This window comes from Schistocerca gregaria, chromosome 2 (genome assembly GCF_023897955.1).
Source record: "Schistocerca gregaria isolate iqSchGreg1 chromosome 2, iqSchGreg1.2, whole genome shotgun sequence".
Lineage (NCBI taxonomy): Eukaryota > Metazoa > Arthropoda > Insecta > Orthoptera > Acrididae > Schistocerca > Schistocerca gregaria.
The window spans coordinates 972,058,246-972,073,409 of NC_064921.1; the positions used below are offsets into that span (position 1 = coordinate 972,058,246).

At 40.6% G+C, this 15,164-nt stretch overlaps 1 non-coding gene across 1 annotated transcript; it reads left to right on the forward strand.

Moving 5' to 3' along the window:
- The first annotated feature begins 13,058 nt into the window (after window positions 1-13,058).
- Trnap-ugg (transfer RNA proline (anticodon UGG)) lies at window positions 13,059-13,142 on the forward strand. Its single transcript has one exon. It is a non-coding gene; the product is annotated as a tRNA-Pro (tRNA).
- The last annotated feature ends 2,022 nt before the right edge of the window (window positions 13,143-15,164 follow it).

Genomic DNA, 15,164 nt, shown 5'->3' on the forward strand with positions numbered 1-15,164 from the left:
AAGCCGAGCAATGTGACGCACCAGCTAAAATACTGGTCAGTAGAACTGCAGTTCATGTAGAACCACCTAAAGATTCCCATAGCACTTAATAAGGTGTGACTTGTGGTAAAACCGTCATGTTTGTCTGGCCTCAGCCACACTATGTAACGAAAACGCATTTATTAAAAAGTTGAACGCTTTTCTTAAAAATTGAGGTGTACCATAAACAAAAGAAAAGAGAGAAACAGAAACGGAAGAGGCATAGAAAGTAGTTAACCGTCTTTGAATGTTTTGGATAAAATATACTGTCGATTACAAATTTTTTACCTAGTTAATATTCAATTTATCAAAGCCTTGTCCAGAGCTCTGTTGACGATATAAATTTGGCAGAAGTTCCTGGTTGCTCTACTGTAGCTGCAAGACTGAGCCGAAAGAGGAAGCTGCTGTTAATAGTTGTCTAATTAGAATAAGTCATAGAGGGCGCTTAAGTGAAATCATGAAATGTAAGCTAAGAACAGAGTTAGATGGGAATTGTTGTTGTTGTAATGTTATGATCTTCAGTCAAGAGACTGGTTTGATGCAGCTCTCCGTGCTATTCTATCCTGTGCAAGCTTCTTCATCTCCAAGTATCTACTGCAACCTACATCCTTCTGAATCTACTTTGTGTATTCATCTCTCGGTTTCTCTCTACGATATTTACCCTCCACGCTGCCCTTCAAAACTAAACTGGTGACCCCTTGATGCCTCAGAAGATGTCCTACTAACCGATACCTTCTTCTAATCGAATTTTGCCACTAATTCCTCTTCTCACCAGTTCTGTTCAGTACCTCCTTATTACTAAAGTGATCTACCCATCTAATCTTGAGTTTTCTTCTGCAGCACCACAATTCTAAAGCTTCTATTCTCTTCTTATCTAAACTATTTATCGTCCATATTTCATTTCCATATATAGCCGCACTTCACACAGAAACTTTCAGAACAGGTTTCCTAACACGTAAATATATGTACTCGATGTTAACAACTTTCTCTTCTTCAGAAACGCTTTCCTTACCATTGCCATTCTACATTTTATATCCTCTCTACTTCGAACATCATCAGTTATTTTGTTGCAGAAATAGCAACACTCATTTACTACTTTAGTTGTCTCATTTCCTGCTCTAATTCCCTCTGCATCACCTGATATGATTCGACTACATTCCAACAACCTCGTTTTGCTTTTGTTGATTTTCGCCTTATATCCTCCTTTCAAGATAATATCCACTCCGTTCAGGTGCTCTTCCAGGTCTTTTGCTATCTCCAACAGAATTACAATGTTATCAGCGAACCTCAAAGTTTTTATTTCTTCTCCAAGGATTTTAATCCCTATTCCGATTTTTTTTCTTTTGTTCTCTTTACTGCTTGTTCAATACACAGATTCAATAACATCGGGGATAGGCTACAACACTGTCTCATGCCCCTCCCATACACTGCTTCGCTTTCATGCCCCTCGACCCTTATAATTGCCATGTGTTTTCTGTATAAATTGTAAATAGCCTTTCGCTCCCTGTATTTGACCCCTGCTTTCATCAGAATTTGAAAGAGAGTGTTCCAGTCAACATTGTCAAAAGCTTTCTCTATTTCTACAAATGCTAAAAACGTAGGTTTACCTTTCCTTAATCTATCTTCTAAGATAAGTCGTAGGGTTAGTATTATCTCACGTGTTCCAACATTTCTATGAAATCCTAACTCATCTTCCCCGAGGTCGGCTTCTACCAGTTTTTCCATTCGTCAGTAAAGAATTCGTCTTAGTATTTTGCAACTGTGACTTATTAAACTGATAGTTCGGTAATTTTCACACCTTTCAACACCTGCTTTCTTTTGGAATGGAATTATTATTTTCTTCTGTAAGTCTGAGGGTATTTTGCCCTGTCTCATACATCTTGCTCACCAGATAGTAGAGATTTGTCAAGGCTATCAGTAATTCTAATGGGATGATGTCTACTCCTGGGGCCTTGTTTCGACTTAGGTCTTTCAGCGCTCTACCAGACTCTTCACACAGTATCAGATCTGACATTTCATATTCATCTACATCCTCTTCCATTTCGATAAAACCGTCCTCAAGTAGATCGCCCTTAAATAGATCCTCTCTATACTCCCTCTACCTTTCTGCTTTCACTTCTTTGCTTGGAACTGATTTTCCATCGGAGCTCTTGATATTTATACATGTGGTTCTCTTTCATCCAAAGCTCTCCTTAATTTTCCTGTAGGCAGTATCTATCCTATTCCTAGTTATATATTCCTCTACATCTTTACATTTGTTCTCTAGCTATCCTCGCTTATCCATTTTTCACTTAATGTCGATCTCATTTTTGAGGTGTTTGCCTGCCTTATTCACTGCATTTTTATATTTTCTCCTTCAATAGTTAAATTAAGTACATCCTCTGTTACCCAAGGACTTCTACTAGGACTTTTCTTTTCACCTACTTTATTCTCTGTTGCCTTCACTACTTCATCTCTCGAAGCTACCCATTCTTCTTCTGCTGTATTTCTTTCCCCCTTTTTTTTAATCTTTCCCTAATGCTCTCTCTGAAACTCTCTACAACCTATGGTTCTTTTAGTTTTTGCAAGGTCCCATCTCCTTAAATTCCCACCTTTTGCAGTTTCTTAACCTGTAGTTCATAGTGGTCGGAGTCCACATCTGCCCCTGAAAATGTCTTACAATTTAAAATCTGGTTCCCAAAACTCTGTCTTACCATTATATAAGCTACATGAAACCTTCCAGTGTCTTCAGGCTTCTTTCATGTATATAACCTTCTTTCATGGTTCTTGAACCAAGTGTTAGCTATGATTAAGTTGTGATCTGTGCACAATTCTACCAGGCGGCTTCCTGTTTCATTCCTTACCAGACTCCATCTTCGCCTACTACGTTTCCTTCTCTTCCTTTTCCTACTCTCGAATTGCAGTCACCCATGACCATTAAATTTTCATCTCGCTTCACTACCTGAATAATTTCTTTTATCTCATCATTCATTTCATCAATTTCTTCATCATCTGCAGAGCTAGTTGGCATATAGACTTGTACTACTGTAGTAGGCGTGGGCATCGTGCCTATCTTGGCCACAATAACGCGTTCACTATTCTGTTCGCATTAGCTTACCCGCGCTCCTACTTTTTGTTCATTATTAAAGTTAGTTCTGCATTACCCATATTTGATTTTGTATTCATAACCCCTATTCACCTGACCAGAAGTCTAGTTCCTCCTGCCACCACACTTCACTAATTCCCACTGTATCTATAATTAATCCTATTCACTTCCGTTTTTAAATTTTCTAACCTACCTGGCACATAAAGGGACCCATTATTTCACTCTCCGATCCGTAGAACTCCAGTTTTTTTCTCCTGAGTAGTCCCCGTCCGCAGATTCGAATTGGGGACTTTTGTTACCTCAGGAATATTTTACCCAAGAGGACGCTATCATCATTTTATCATACAGTATAGCTTTATGCCTCCAGGAATTGTAAGGGCTGTATTTTCTCCTTGCTTTCTGCCGTTCGCAGTACCACAACAGCAAGGCTGTTTTGGTTAGTGTTACAAGACCGGATCAGGCAATCATCCAGACTGTTGCCCCTGCAACTACTGAAAAGGCTGCTACCCCTCTTCAGGAACCACACGTTTGTCTGGCCTCTCAACAGATACCCCACCGTTGTGGTTGCACCTACGGTACGGCTATCGGCATCGCTGAGGCACACAAGCATCCCCACCAACGGCAAGGTCCATGGTTCATGGGAGTGAATGGGAATTAGTAATCCGGAATCGAAAATTTTTGTTTCCCTCGAGAGAAAGTTAGAATATGAACTGTGATCGTGGAAGACTAAATCGTATTCGGCAGTCGTGGGGTGAACATATTCAAACTAGAAGGATGCCACTGTCTGTCGAGTGACTGTAATGAGTTACGTGTAACTCTTTCAGTTTTGTTCTATGGTTGGTTTAAATAATTCACAGATGCAGCTGACCACACTACTAGCCAGTGAACATTCTACATGTGTTACATCAGTGAATATTCAGTTCAAATCCTGCCCCGAGCATGGATGTTTGTGATGTCCTTAGGTTAATTAGGTTCGAGTAGTTATACGTTCTAGGGGACTGATGATCTCAGATGTTAAGTCCCATAGTGCTTAGAGCCATTTCAACCATTTGAAGTATTCCGTTAAGCTCCAGTCGCGTCCTGAGTATTTGTAAAAAATAGATCTGTACTTACATAAAGATGACGCATCAATATAATTACGCTGTGGTGACAGTTTTTCCACTCAGTTGCACATTTGTTATCATTTTTACATCCACGTCTCAGTTATATAAAGTTTACAACGTGCACTTATGAAATACACTGTTTTTATATACAAAAATGTAGGTTATGGTCAAAGAACTTAGCCATAGGAAGTGCAAGGATGTTCACATATAGAAACTTAAAAATCTATTAACTGCGACGGTTTTTTGATCCACATTATGAAATGTTTTGCTCCACATTTTTGTCAGAGATCTTAGATCTAGGAATTACAATGATTGTTATAGACAAGGTGTACATTTTTGCTTCCGCCGTTTTTTCTCCAAAATTTGAGGCGTTAATGAGACAAATTGGTTACACATAAATGATTCGAAGTATTTTCCACCGCTGACCACTACTTTCTCCCATCTTTCTGGCAGTGTACGAGTCCCACGTCGACAAAATTGTTCATTTTTTGAAACGATACACGAATTACCAAATTTGTGACTTTTTCATGAGATCCTAAGTGTTTGTCATCCAGGCCATGCGCCCTTGATCTAAACAGGTGATAGAGGAAGCAAAGTCTGCAGAATACGGCGGGTAGGGTAGGACTTCCAATTTTAACGTTTCCCAGTACGTTTTGACCTCTTAGGCAACGTGGGGTCGAGCGTTTTCGTGGTGCAAGATCACTTTATCGTGCCCCTCGCTGTACTGGTGCCGTTTGTCTTTTAATGCTCTACTGAAACGCATTAATTGCATCCGATAACGGGCACCTGCGATTGTTTCACTTGGTTTTAACACCTCATAGTACCCGACGACGAGCTGGTTCCATAAAATGCAAAGCATGGCCGTCGACATGGAAGCATGGCAGGGATATCCCCATCACTTTCTGCCTTTAGGGTTATCGTAATGATCACATTTTTCGCCCCCTGTCACAATGTGATGCAGAAATCCCTTCCGTTTTCGCCTCTGAGACAACTGTTCACAAACACACAAACGCCGTTCAACGTTCTTGGTTTCAGCTCACACGGGACCCAAGTTCCTTTTTTTCTGAGTCATGCCCATAGCCTTGAGACGTTTTGAAATGGCTTGATGTGTCACTCCCACTAATCGTGCCCATTCTTCATGAGTTTGACACGAGTCTTCACCCAGCAATTTCTCCAATTCTGCATCTTCGAAAACATTCTCTCTTCCACCACTATTCTGGTCTACGACATTAAAGTAACCGTTCTTGAAGCGTTGAAACCACTCACGATACTTTCTTTCACAAACAGCGTCCCTACCAAACTTACTTGAGAGCATTCGATAAGACTCAGCGCTGTTTTCTTCATATTGAAACAAAACGGTAACATCTCCCACAAATGGCGATAATAAGAGTCAAAAACTGACATTTTCAATGAAGAACAACTTTATGATGCAGACACAAATCGACTAATGTTTGAATGAGGTTGTGTTGACCGACGTCCAAGCTAACTACCTGAAGTCTGCGAGCTGTTTCTTTCGACTGTTACTTATCGTTGTCGCCACCTATCGGCAAACGGCGGAAGCAAATTTGTACACCTTGTATATGAAATTACAAAAGGCTATTACAAATTAAAAATTGACAGTTAGACCTGTTTTGAGCCACGCTGTTGTCAGGTAACTTAGATCTAGGTAGTACAATGATGTTATACACCGGAAATTTTGAAAGCTGTTACAGATTACGAAAATAGCAGTTAAGGCAGTGCATCTGAAAGAGCATGGTCACCGATCCACAGCCATTACAGACAACCTATAAATACTACACACTGTAAACAAAGGAAAGAAAATCACCCTGCTCGAAGAGGTAGAAATTTACATCCACAGCTGTAACTCACCACACCTTATTCTCAGCGAACAACTGGAGTTCACAAACAAATCTTACATCCACATAGTTCATGAAATATTCAAAAACTCGTTATCCTCTGAAATAATAACAAAGTAATGTGCTAGGGAAATCCGATGTAGCAATCATACAACAGTTCACGTGTCATTGTCGTAATTTGTAAAAGTCATATTGTAAACACAGGCCTTAACTGCTATTTTCGTAATCTGTAACAGCTTTCAAAATTTCATTTGTATAACATCATTTTACTTCCTAGATCTAAGTTATCTGACAACAGTATGGCTCAAAACAATTCTAACTGTCAATTAGTAATTTTCAATAGCTTTTAGTAATTTCATATGTATATAACATCATTGTACTTCCTAAATCTAAGATCTCTGACAAAAATATGGGCCAAAACATTTCATAATTTGGATCAAAATAACTTAGCAGTTTATAATAGCTTTTTAAATTTCTATATGTGCAACATCCTTGCACTTCCTATGGGGTTCTCTGACCATAATCTACATGTTTCAGTATGAGCAACATCTTTACACCTCCTACTTCTAAGTTCTTTGACCACAGCCTACATGTTTGTATATAAACACAGTGTACTTCACAAGTGCACGTCTTAATAGTGAAATAAGCATCTAAACTTCATAAAACTGAAATATTTCCGTGAAAATGATAACCAATATGCAACTAAGTGGAACAACTATCACCACAGCTTAATTACAATAATGATGCTTCATCTTTATGTAAGTGCAGATATATCTTCGACAAATGCTGCTTTGCCACTTACAATTGTTCCACTTGTATCTGTTTAGTCACCAGCAAACTTATTTTTATATATATATATATATATATATATATATATATATATATATATATATATATATATATTTCTAAAGTGGTCTCTAGCAGTGTAAGAATGTACATGAACGTAAAAACACCTGAGGATGGGCACAAACCCGAAACCGGTCGTGTGTCGAATAAATAATCTTTTATTGTGACTGGTAGCGGAAATTTTTCTACACGCTATAAAGGAACGTTCACAGAGTTCAAAAGTATCCACTATGGATTGAATTCATTTTTTTAAGCATATTCTAGAAAATTTGTTCGATTCACTCAGTGTGTTTCAACGTTATTGTTGACATAGTGTGATATTGGTTGCGTTCGTTCAAAAAAAAAAAAAAAAACTGACGCAAGGCCTGATTCTGATGTATCTGTCATCATTTGTAAAATTTTGCAACACTGTGGCGACTTGTTGCGTACCGACTCTTCTTCAGAATTTATTTTTTCACTATTCCTCGTTTTTTCTGTATCATCAGCTGTCGCTAAGTTTGTTTGTAATTGCAGATCCGCTATATTTCCTGCGATGTCATGTAAATCACTGGTTGTTGCTAATTGTTGAAGATAGTTCGTTTCATTCTATACTGAATCATTATTTTGCTACATTCGTTATGTCTTGTGCTACAACGAAATTTCACGTTCTTATCCGTTCGTCAAACATGATGAAATTTTGTTATGAGATAAACAAATTACTACATAATGACCAAAGTACGGAGAGAAACACTTTCTTGATACTATAATACACTAAAATTCTCAACAATAAATGAGGTATTCATAGATGGAAGGTGTATGTAATCAAATTATCAATAATCGTCACACGTATCTGCACGGAAATTTCACAAATTAGATACAAAAATTTTAAATGTATTACAGTGCCTAAAAAGAAGTACAACGTTAGCAAAAATAGTCACATCTGTCTTCTTGCTTTCGAGAAAGCCAATGCTATCTGACTACATATTTCAGAAAGATCCAGTGAACTATCCTGTGCATAAAGGTCGACAAGTATACCTTAACGGATTGTCTGCTCCTTTATACCTCAGTGAATCTTCCTAAAACTGTCTACAAAGACTTCTCAAAAATGATTATCAAACTAACGCCGCGTGGGGTAGCCGATAGGGGTAGCTGCGCGGTGTAGGGCGTCTTGTCGTAGTTCGTATAGCTTCCCCCATTGTAGGTTCGAGTCCTCCCTCAGACACGGGTGTGTGTGTTGTCCATAGCGTAAGTTAGTTTAAGTTAGACTAAGTAGTGTGGTAGCTTAGGGACCAAGGATCTCAGCAGTTTGGACCTACGGAACTTATCACAACTTTCCAACAAACTAATGCCTAACATAAACTCGTGTACTGTGGAAAGCTCTGACTATACTGAATTGCGCAAGGACTTGCTCAACAATGTCTACCAACTAAAGCTAACTGTCTCTATAAGCTGACTAAAATAAATACGCGACTGAAGTGGCAAAGAAATTGCTGGCCCTAAACTACATTGTCACTTACCTTCTGTTGACATACATTTTTTTTTAATTTCCCGAGAGCAGCGCACAGTATACACCAGCAAAGGAACATTAAAGAATTACGACTGGAAATTCTGTAACTTGAAGTACAATGTGCGTATGTACGCAGTAATCTGAATAAAGGGTGGGAATTTTAGTCGGCAAGAAATTACTTCTAACAAAAGTCAAATTAAAAGCTATAATCAAAAATACTACTTTCAAAATCAACCGAATGTTCAAAATAGTATTTACGTAATGTTACGGAGTAAAGTCAGGAACGAAAGAGAAGAGATTACTGTAAGAAGACATCGGCCAATAGCACGCTGACCGACCTCTCTCAAGGATGACATCACGACAACAGCCGCCTCTAGGTAAAGCGCCGCGTCCGACTGAACGCGACCCAGTTCAAGAACAGCATGAAGACTAGTGACCTGTGTAGCCTTGATTTAGGATAGTTTAAACCGAAGAACATTTCTTTTTTGCGTGTGGCCCCTTGCCTGCGACATATCTGTGTAATGGACAGAGTTAATTATTTTAATCTCTATCATTTGTAAAAAAAATCTTATTAATACGACTTGTTTGAATGTTGTCGAGAGATCCGAGAAAGTAGGTTATGTAGACACCCCAATATTGACGGCATGGCTTGATTTAACACTTGGCGACGAGATGATAAACGACTCCTATAGCGGCAACCTGTTAACCAGCCACCACCGAGTCTGCTTTTCCGTGGCCTTTTGTGTTTTGCTGGCGCCTTAATTCTACCTTGTCTTTTCTTTGCAGCAGTATGTTTGCAGTATTAAGTGTCGCATCTAGTGTTTTTTCTAATTAGTCTTTGAGGTGGGCGTTGCAAAAATCTACTTTGCTTGTGTGCTTATTTTTCTTCTTTGGGTTGTCTGTTTCTTGCATTTGCGTAGTCCAAAGTGAGCAACCCACCTTTCACACCCCCTGCTCAGGCACCTCAGCTGCAAGTGATAGAAGCACCGCAGGTAACACAAATATGCTTTATATTCAAATGTTACAATGCGTGATGTGATCTTGTACAATGTTACTGATATCAAACTCAGAGAACAGATTTTGAAACAGTCCGACCCGTAACTTCAGCACGTAGTTAAAATTCCAGATCAGTACGATTCAGGTGCCATGTCGGCTGCTTCATTTGAGCAGCCACCGATTTGTTGGACTGAGTCGTCCCTTGTTAACAACGAGCCCATTAGGCAGCAACAGGCCATGTATGCCACGCCGTGTCAACAGTTCCCGAAACAGGTGAACAGAATTCAGTCACACCCTCGGTGCTGTTTACAGCACAAATGCCAAGACTGCCCACCCAGACAAGCACAGTGTTTCGCTTGTGGCAAGAAACATCACTTAAATCTGTATGTTCGCAATGGAACAAACATAAGAATTCTGCTCACTCACATGAATCTATTCACAGGCCCGTGAAATAAATGCGGTATAAGCAAAGGCTGCTGCAGGTATTAGTAAAACTAGCAAGTGAACCGTTTCTTCAGTGTTATGCCAGCCCACCGAGCTTCTTGTTCATTTGCAAATTAATGGACAGCGTGTGAAATTTCGGCTGGTCACTAGTGCCATTTTTACATTACTGAATCGTAACACAAATGAACTATTAGGCTCCCCATGCCTGTCTAAAACTAGCATGCACCTGATGTCTAATAATGGACAAGACATTCCCATTCTCGGAAAACGTACTTTGCCTGCAACGTATCACTCGCATATGAAAACTTTGACTTTCACTGTGCTACAATCTCGTGAGTGTGAGAACATATTTGGCTTTGATTCGTTTGATTTGTTTGGCTTTCAAATTCAGGACAATGTGTTGTCAGTGACTACAATCAACTCTAAAGACAGTGTAGCTAGCTTGCTGAAAGAATTCCATCTACTCTTTTCTGAAGTTTTAGGCAAGGCTAAGACTTTCGTTGCACATGTTACTATGAAAGAGAATGCTCAGCTGAATGTTTGCCGGCCCAGAACACTTCCATTTGCATTACGGGACAGGGTGTCTACTCAAAGAAGTGCAGGACTGGGGAGCTATTGCACCCATACAAGCCAGTCACTGGGCGAGTCTACTGGTTCTGCTCCCCAAGCCTTCACGTCACATTCGCGTCTGTGTTGACTTTAAGTCCACAGTCAACCCACAAACTGTTATAGATACTTAGATCCATTGCCACGCACAGACGATCTCATGGGCAAATTAGGCGCTGGTCGCTGCTTTTCAAAAATTTATTTGCACGAGGCATGTCTTCAAATACAACTAGATGAAGAATCTTAAAAGTTCGTGTTGTGAACATTCATTTGGGCTTGTTTAAATATTTGTGTCTGCCTTTTGGCACTGCTTCCTCAACGACTATCTTCCAACGGTGTTTGGAACAGATGAATGCTCAAGTACCAAACTATTCAAACTATCTGGACGATATTGTCGTACCTGGTCGTACACATGAAGCACACATTGCAAATTTACGTGCTTTATTTCGTGTGTTATCTGATGCGGAACGAAAGTGTAGACTGGACAAGTGTAATTAACTTCAGCTGCAGAATCTTGGTAATGTCATAAACAGCCAAGGTGTACATCCTCTTCAGTGACATTTGACAGCCATACGTGACTTGCCAGTTCCTCGCAATGTCCCAGAATTTCAGACAGTTTTAGGGAAAATGAACTATTATATTCGGTTATTCGGTTCATACCCAGTGCTGCACAAATCGTACATCAATTGTGTTTCAGGGTAACGATAAGCGCCCCGGTGCGAAGATGAAGAACGCAAGAGCAGAGACGGCTGTGAGACGATGTCAACCAACAGCAAGCTGAATAGGACGTCACCACTACAGGAGCGGCCTCTACAAGAAGAAAATATAAGCGCCGCTCCTGCCAGCCTCGGGCGAACAGTAGAAGACGGACAGTAGCATAGGCACTAGAAGAGAGGAATAGAAGAACAGTGATATTAACGATAGAAGTGACTTATGAATCTATACAATATACATAAATGACCTTGTGGATGACATCGGAAGTTCACTGAGTCTTTTCGCAGATGATGCTGTGGTGTATCGAGAAGTTGTAACAATGGAAAACTGTACTGAAATGCAGGAGGATCTGCAGCGAATTGATGCACGGTGCAGGAAATGACAATTGAATCTTAATGTAGAAAAGTGTAATGTGCTGCAAGTACATAGAAAGATAGATCCCTTATCATTTAGCTACAAAATAGCAGGTCAGCAACTGGAAGCAATTACTTCCATAAACTATCTGGGAGTACGCATTAGGAATGATTTAAAATGGAATGATCATATAAAGTTGATCGTCGGTAAAGCAGATGCCAGACTGAGATTCATTGGAAGAATCCTTAGGAAATGCAATCCGAAAACAAAGGAAGTAAGTTACAGTACGCTTGTGCGCCCACTGCTTGAATACTGCTCAGCAGTGTGGGATCCGTACCAGATAGGGTTGATAGAAGAGATGGAGAAGATCCAACGGAGAGCAGCGCGCTTCGTTACAGGATCAATCGCGAAAGCGTTGCGAAGATGATAGATAAACTCCAGTGGAAGTCTCTGCATGAGAGACGCTCAGTAGCTCGGTACGAGTTTTTGTTAAATTTTCGAGAACATACCTTCACCGAAGAGTCAAGCATTTTATTGCTCCATTCTACGTATATCTCGCGAAGAGACCATGAGGATAAAATCAGAGAGATTAGAGCCCATACAGAAGCATACCGACAATCCTTCTTTCCACAAACAATACGAGACTGGAATAGAAGGGAGAACCGATAGAGGTACTCAGGGTACCCTGCGCCATACACCGCCAGGTGTGTTGCGAAGTATGGATGCAGATGTAGATGTAAATGTAGAGAACAAGTGTGAACCACCTGAATGGACATTGTACGAGGGTTGTCCAGAAAGTAAGTTCCGATCGGTTGCGAAATGGAAACCACAATGAACACCAGAAACGTTTTATTTGCAACAGTCAGGTACACCTTCCACCTACTTCTCTACGTAGTCTCATTCCCAACTTAGAGTTCTGTCGTAGTGTTCTGTCAACCTTCCAATATCCTCATTATAGAAAGCAGCCGCCTGTGTTTTCAGCCAGCTATCTGCACTGGTCTGCAGCTCTTTGTCTGTCGAAGAATTTTGAGTTCATAGCCAACGGTTCTTATGAACACAGATAAGACTAAAAGGACCCAGTTAAGGACTGTAATGTGGGCGACCAAACACTTCTCATCTGAAACGCTGAAGGAGCGTCTTCTTTGCCCCTGCAGTGTGTGGCCGAGAATTGGCATGAAGAAGGAACTGCTCGACAGTTATGTTATGTGGGCGGCATGACACAGGCGAAATCTCTAACCAGGCCCTCATACGTGGCGGGAGACGCTATTCCCTACGCATCTTTACGTGTTCACCGTTCACTAAAAACTGAAAAGAGCGACGCGACACGATCTACGGGCATACTAGAGACACTGTCCAACACATCTGTGCAAAGCTTTACCGGATTTCCCCAATGTTTTCCAATTCGTGACCGATCGGAATTTACTTTCTGGACAACCCTCGTATATAGCGAAGGACACTGGCTGCTTGCGACTGCTTGCGACACGTTCTTGTAAACCAAAGTTTTGTCACTCTACTTTATTATAATAACAACCATTAATATGGCTTCGCTGGCCGGAGTGGCCGAGTGGTGCTAGGCGCTACGGTCTGGAACCACGCGACCGCTTCGGTCGCAGGTTCGAATCCTGCCTCCGGCATGGATGTGTGTGATGTCCTTAGGTTAGTTAGGTTTAAGTAGTTCTAAGTTCTACGGGACTAATGACCTCAGCAGTTAGGTCCCATAGTGCTCAGAGACATTTGAACCATTAATCTGACTTCCTTGAATCTTTGTGTAGCTATCCGAGAAAGCAGCATCTTTTAGGCACCCTAAAACAGACGAGTGTGTAGGACACCACACATTGCATCGCTTGCGTCGCAAGAACGTCCCCTTTGTTTCGACGTATGAGTGCCAAGAAGCTTTTCAAAAACTTAAAGACGCACTGCTCAGTGTTCGATGATTGGTTAACAAACCAGTTGTGTTTTAAGTTGCGTTTCCTCTTATGGAATCAATGCAGTCCTTTAGCACATCTTTGGTGATGAAGAAAGGTGTATTGCTTTCGAATCAGACGGTGTTCATAAATAGAGAAAGAGGCGTTCGCTATTGTGTATAGTGTCACCAAATTCCGCCACTATTTGTATGGCAGAAAATTCTACTTAGTAACAGATCACAAGCCATTGCAGTCCTTGTTTCGTCCGACAAAACCGGTTCCCTCACGAACTGCCCAGAAATTGCAAAGATGGGCTTTCTCGTTGTCTCAATACCATTACGAGAATGTGTATCGTCCGACAGCTCAACATGGTAATGTGGACGCACTTTCACGTCTTCCGATTGGCCCTGATACAGACTTCGGCGTTTCTGCGGCATCTTATTGTCACATCGAAGGATTTTGAATTGGTTCAGTCCTTTCCGCTGAACTATAGAAAAATTGCACATACCACGGAAGCTGATTCAAATTTGAACATTTTGCTATCATATATTAGCACATCTTGGTCTCGCACTTTTCATAGCATAAAGAACTCTGTTATACCCCGATACTGTGCACGTCGACATAGCCTCGCTATACAGCAAGGTGTCATTCTTGTTCGTGTTGTCGCATGTGTTGATACCCAAAGCTTTGTAAAAAGAAGTGTTGCAATTAATTCACCAAAGACACAGGGAGATTGTTCGTATGAAATAGTTTGCGTGTCGACACTGTACTTGGCAGGGTATGGACACCTAAATAGAGCAGATCACGTAACAGTGTCACGTGTGTGCCGAAAATCAGTCCCCTTCTCCACAAAAATTCTCTGCTTGGCCTAAGTCGCCATCAACATGGCAACGTGTGCACATAGACTTTGCGGGACCTTTTTGGAACACTCGTTGGTGGAGTGTGTTGGACTCTTATCCCAAGTTTCCTATTGCTGTCCCAATGATCTCAAAAACGTCACATAGAACAATTCGGGTGTTATCCCCCATATTTTGCCTCGATGGTTTGCCTGACGTTACAGGTCAGACAATGGCCCACAGTTCACGTCAACTGAATTTGGAACATTCAGTGAACGCAAAGGCATATAGCATCTAACTAGTGCACCGCACCATCCACAGTCGAAGTGGAACATTTTGTCAGAAGCTTCAAGCTATAAATGGCCAAACGTCTTACCACACACCCTCTAAACATTCATGGTGGTATCTGTTTGTTCTATATCGTGTCTCCCTATCACTTTCGGGCAACGACGCTCTGAGCGTGTTTTTTAGGGAATTGACTAGTTTGAACCTGGGACCTGTTGCTGGTAACGAGATCCAGACCACAAATGACATGTAAAATTCAGAAGTGTTCAGTGAGACTAGCGATGATATAACCGAATACTTAATGATTTCAGAGTCAGCTCCACTGTATTCCCTGTAAAAGAATCTTAATACTAACTAAATTTAGTGGAAGGGGTTCTAGATAACTGGTAAAATAACATCGAAAAAGCAGTTAAGTTTAGCATTGATAATTTTATTCTACTCACAAAACATCGTTTATAAATTGCACTATTGATAAAAGGAAATGTTTTAATACAGGATGGTAAAAACCAACTGCGTTCAACAAAAATGTGAACGAATATTCTCTGAATGTGTTTCCAAGTTCTACAATGGATCGAAGGATGACCTATGCCATATCACATCTATAATCTACGTTTAAAGTAAGTTTCACAAA